This window comes from Propithecus coquereli, unplaced genomic scaffold (genome assembly GCF_000956105.1).
Source record: "Propithecus coquereli isolate 6110/MARCELLA unplaced genomic scaffold, Pcoq_1.0 Scaffold170, whole genome shotgun sequence".
NCBI classification, from domain to species: Eukaryota; Metazoa; Chordata; class Mammalia; order Primates; family Indriidae; genus Propithecus; species Propithecus coquereli.
This window is the reverse complement of record NW_012141636.1, coordinates 1,240,075-1,245,908: the sequence shown is the minus strand read 5'-3', so window position 1 is coordinate 1,245,908 and position 5,834 is coordinate 1,240,075. Positions and strand designations below refer to the sequence as shown.

The 5,834-nt window shown below is 39.6% G+C and overlaps 1 protein-coding gene across 8 annotated transcripts in view; it reads left to right on the top strand.

Annotated features, from left to right (window-relative positions):
- Positions 1 to 5,834, top strand: part of DLG2 (discs, large homolog 2 (Drosophila)) — a 1,994,579-nt gene that overhangs the window by 1,921,190 nt on the left and 67,555 nt on the right. The window lies entirely within an intron of this gene.

The following is a 5,834-nucleotide window of genomic DNA, read 5'->3' as shown; positions in this document are numbered from 1 at the left end:
GAGACTCTGTCTCAAAAAAAAAAAAAAAAAAAACTACACAAATTTATTAGATTGGTGTTATTTTTCAATCCCTAATTCCTTTCTAGCCCATCTCCTGAGTATAGTTTATCTAGTAGAACAGATCTGGAAAGTTTTTAAATCTCATAATAGATTCTATCAGTATATGACTTTACCCTTTACAAAAATATTTCTGTACTGATGATTCCATTTAATCATCCCAATGAAACCATAAGATAAAGAGTATGAATATTATCACCTTCCCTCTCCTTTTTTTAACATGGTAAATAAATTTTGCTTAACAAAACATTCCCACAGCATGCTAGAAACTGTTTTAAACCCTTTACAATTATTAAGTTATTTAAACCTCATTACAACACTATGAATGAGATGCTATTATTATTACCATTTTACAAATGAGGAGGTTGAGGCACAGAGAGGTAGTTAATTTGCCTGAAATTGACCATTTAGTAAATAGCAGAACCAGGATTTCAATCCAGGTTACAGAATTGCTCTTAACTCACATGGAATCCTGCCTCTCAAAGGTACCAAAATAAGAGCTGACAAAATTCATTCAGCAATTGTTGCTTGGGCAGCATCTGTGTGCCAGTTTCTGTTGTAGGATCACGGCCTGGTGCCCACCATTTGGGGACCAGCTTGTACTATGCCACAGCTACTCTTAATAGGGCAATGAGAGCTATATTGTAAAGGCACCAGGAGAAGTGAGAGGGCAGCAGAGAGAGGATGAATTCCATCTAATGATTGCACTGACCACATATCACACCAGGTGCTTTCAAATACATAATTTTGATTGAATCATCACAAAAATCTCATAAGGAAACTGAGGGTCAGAGAAGTAAAGTAACTTATCCAAGGATGCACAGCCAGCCTCTGGTTGAACCCCAGTCTTTCTGGTGGCAAGACCAGATGGCTTTCCACCACACCAGAAGTACTTGCCAATAAGAAAATGGAGAGTCAAAGAATTACAAATCACACTGGCAGTAGGGGGCTAACTCAGGATTTGAACACATGCCTTTCTGATGCCTCTATGAGCAACTGCAAAGGTTTAGGCCTCTTCTCAGCCCTACGGCTCTCAAGTCTGATGCCCCACATTTGGGAGTCTCCTGGTAGGGAAAGAGAGAAGTGCATTCCTGTCCCAACTGGCAGGGAGAGACTAACCTTGGCGGCGAGCACCTGAAGAAGGGTGCTGTATTACTTCCCTTTACAGGTAAGGAAATTGGGACTAGCGATGACAAGTAACATCATGGACAGCATTATCATAATCATCTCAGCAGCAGCCTACTGTGCACTGAGTTCTTACTATATATCAGACACCGTTAAACAATTTTCTTGTATTATCCCATTTAACATTCGCCATCATTTTTTGAAGTCTATTTTACTATTCTAATTTTACCAACACGAAACCTGAGCTCCTAAGAGACTGAATGGCTGCCCTATGTCAAAGACCTAGTAAGTAGCAGAGGCAGAATTCAAACCCAGGCTTGTGTAATTTCAAAATCTGGGCTGTTAGCATGGAATTTGTTTTCTGAGGGTACGCAGTTTGTGAGGGGCCACGCTGGGATTTGCCCCATGGTCTCTTAATCCAAGTCTCGATTCATTGCTTCACAGTGACTGGTCACCTGGGCTCTCAGATGGCAGCTTGTGACTGGCGTTACATAAGAGTTTACTCACCTAACCTTCACAGCAAGCCTGTGGCCACTAATGCAGATGGCATTGCCAAGGAACTCCCAGTGACAAATGATGTTCCCACTGTCCAGTGCTCTAAGCCTGACCACATTATGTGTTTGGCTGGAACCAGAAAATACCAGATGGGAGATGGGTGAGGGGGAGAGGGAGACAGTTGGATTCGTTAAATAAAGCATGACCATTTGGTGTTCTCTGGAGATGCAAGGAGTCAGAATTGATCGCTCAAATTTTGCCATCCAGTTTATGTTTTTAGTATTTTGGTCAGTGATGAGACTTGGGTGGGGAGAATTATTTCTGCTTCAACAATCTAATTAATTGCTGGAGTCTAAGTGTGAGAAGGAAAGTAAAGCAGTTGTTTTCATTGTGATTCGGTCTGTCTATGCAGGTAGTCTGCCGTTTCTTTATGTAAAGGCCTTTGGACCTTAGTATTTATTTCTGCCAAAGGAGTCTTACTCAGTAAAACAATTAGAGAAAGTGATGCTAACTTTTACCTAGATTCTTATCAAGAGAAAAAGTTGTAAAATGGTAAACAATTTTTTATAGGAAACACTTGTTCTTCAGCAAGTCACTTTAACTCTCCGACATTTTCACATCTAGGTCAAGATATAGTAGCTTCCTTGAGAGTTCATTGATTCATTCAACAAAGATTCATTAAGCACCTACTGTGTGCCTGGCTCCATATTAAGCCCTGGATTATAGATAATATAGGTGAAGTGCTTAGCACAGCTTCGAATACTTACGATACATTCAAATGATGTCTGTTTTCCTTTTTTCAGATTTTGAGCTTCTGGTTCCCAAGGGAAAAAAACATCACATCATCCAGGGCCCTGTTTCCTATCCTTAATTCTCATTTCAGGGTAAACTATCCACATGCATCCCAGAAAGAGATAGGAGAGAGGAAGGGGCTGAGGTAGGTGAGGAAGAAAAGATAAGCCACAGACACTGCTACCAAGGAGAGAGGTTTGCAGAAAGCCCCAAGAAGCAGTGGGCTCAGGTCTCTGTGATGGGAAAGCACAGCTGTGGTTGCTGGTATGGGGTGAGAGACCCATTCAGTATGTGTGACGTAATGTTGCATATAGATATTTAGCTAAGCTGATTTCACTGTTGAAAGCAAATTTATTCTGAATTTGACATCAGCCTATTGTGATATGATACCACCTCAGTAATTATATACTTGCATTAGATTGTGATTTATTTAATTTAGGGCAATTAGGAGATGACGATGCAAGGAGGAGGGAGTGGTTATCGTTTGTGAAATACTCAGCTCAGACTTTGAGGATATATATGGGCCTTAAAATGTGGCTGACCTATCTAAAATCTCATGTTTATTGAGAATTCCCATTTGGTAAGGTATGCATGGAAGGTCCTAGAATGTTGTTCCCCAAACTGGATTGCTGTGGACAGACATTGAAGTTAGCTGTTAGAGAATGTGTGTTCAGGCTCTGTTTCTACCACTTTCTTTTTTTTTTTTTTTTTCTGTATTTTAATACTTTTTTTTTTATTTCAGCATATTATGGGGGTACAGATGTTTAGGTTACGTATGTTGCCCTTGCCCCCCCTCCCCCCCAAGTCCGAGTTTCAAATATGTCCATCCTTCGGGTGGTGCGCATTGCACTCTTTGTGTATGCAAATACCTGTCCCCTCCTCGCTCCTCCCCCTCCCCCTCCCCCCTGCCCGACATCCAATAGATGTTATTCTTATATGTGCACTTATGTGTTTATCAGTTAATACCAATTTGATGTGTTTCTACCACTTTCTAATCTGGCAAGCTTCAAGTCTCAGCTTCCCCAGCCATAAAATGGGATGGATGATACCTACATCACTGGGATGTTGTGGAGCCAAACGAGATAATGTAAATGTGAAGGGGCCTTATTAATAATTATATTAATATGTTAAAGCTCCAGCTGCTATTTATGTTATCATTATCATTATTTGTGAAATTTCCAAATAGGAAGCTAACCTTTTCAACTTCCTTCATGAGTAAACCAAAACCATTTCACCTCTATAAGACTTCAAAAACATTTTATTTTACCTTTTCTATTACTTATTTGAAGATGAATGATAATAAACCATAGCAAATATTAAGTGAGTGTGTGTATATTTGTGTGTGTCTGTGTGTGTGTGTATCCATCTGTCTTGACTTAATATTCTTTGCAACCCTTTTAAGATTAAAGAGATGAACCACTAAAATTGGCCTAATAGAGATATTTTTTAAGAAAACAGAAAAATATAAATTTAGAAACCAGAGGGAAACAAATTAGAATGTTCTGTCCAAACAGTTCTTAGAGTTGAATCTGAGTTTAGCCTACTCTTATGTATGTATGGGACCTGCATGAGTTCTGTGGTTTTATGCAGGATTTATTTGCATATCCTGATCAAATAACCTTGTATTCTCTGCATGTCATGGGCATTTTGGCATCACTGAATGAATTAGTGGTTCCCATCATTAGCCTAGTTAATCCAAAGAAACAAGAATAAAGTTAGGGCTCTAAGAACAGCTTTAGAAGAATCCAAAGAGATGAATATGAATTACCATTTGCACTTGGATTAAAATTGAGGAAAGGTGATGATGCTTGGAGCAGGCATTTTCTTAGTGAGCATTTTAGCACCAGGCAGCTCATCTCATCTGAAGTCTTTCTTGCTCTTTTCACACGTGTCAGGTGCAAGTAGATACTCTCGGTGGAACACATTGCTGTTTCCACTCAAATATTCCACTTTAACACTGAAATAAATATATTCCGAAACTCTATTCTGTAACTATAGAAACCCCGATCTTCACTGTGTTTCAGTCGGGAACACAAAAGAGCTCTCAGTTAGAAAGGAATATGCTGTTAATTATTGATCTATGAATAGCTTAGATTTCATAAACCATTAAGTTTCTGTAGGTTCGGGTTTCTTTTTCTCTCTCTCTCTGTTCTCTTTCCCCATTTTTGAAATTAGAGTTAGCCATATTTAAACAAAAAGTCACATTAAAACAATGCAGCGAATATTATTTTTGTTCAACAATTATTTACTGAGGATTGATTGCTGTATCATTGAGTGATATGCAGGGTTTGCCCCCAAGGAACATACGACCTTGTATATGCAATGCAAAAATAAACGCAAGGAAATCAAAGGATCATATTGACATAGAGATACAAACAAGTGCTGTCGTGGCTTAGAGGAAGGAATGATCATGTCTAACCGAAAAGGCTCAGAAAAATCAGCAAAATATCTAGATTCCTCTTTTTCAACCCCAGCCTTCAAGCAGGCACAAGTCCTACCAACTTTATTTTCCCGATAGTTCTCAAGCTCTTTCCTCTCCTCCATCTCATTAACATCTCTCATCATTTCTTGCCTGGATTGTGGCAAGAGCTTCTGAATTGGCCCCCAGCCTCCTCCTGCTCCTTCCCTCCTCCAGTCTACCTTCCACCTCTACCAGGGTCATTTATTTAAAATGCAAATCTGATTCTATCACTTCCCTACTCTAATAACTCATGAGGATTCCCCAAGGAAAAAAACCCTAGTCCTTAGTGTGGATGGGGCCCACCACCTCCCTAGCCTCACCTCCCAATCCTGCACATACCCTGCACCAGAACCTTCCAGCAATCTTTTAGTTTGATCATATCCTTGGGTGGAGGCACATGTTGTTCCTCCTGTGGGAATTCCCCCTCAACTTTTCCTACTGACAAGCTATTTTTGATCCTTCAAGTCTCAAATAAATTGACACTTCCTCCAAGAAGCCCACCCCAACACTTTCTATCCCTCCATTTTACCCTCCCAGTGACGTAGGTGCTCTCACGTTGGTATCAACAGTCTCATTGTACATTATCAGCCTTTGTTCACATCTCTGTTCTTGTCAAGAGCACATTGGTATGAGCCCATTGCAGTCATGCTTTTAGAATTTTTGTTTCTTTATTCCCCAGCTCCTTGCTTGGTACATGGTAGGCACTCAATAAGTATTTAATAAATGAAGGAAGTGACAGGAAAAATGAATCTGCGGAGATGACAAGAGAAGGACATTAAGAAAAAGGAAAAATTAAAGATTATATATAACATGTTTGGTTATCAAATGAAACTAAATACACTTGTATTCTTTTTTTTTTTTTTTTGAGACAGTGTCTCACTGTGTTGCCTGGGCTAGAGTGCCG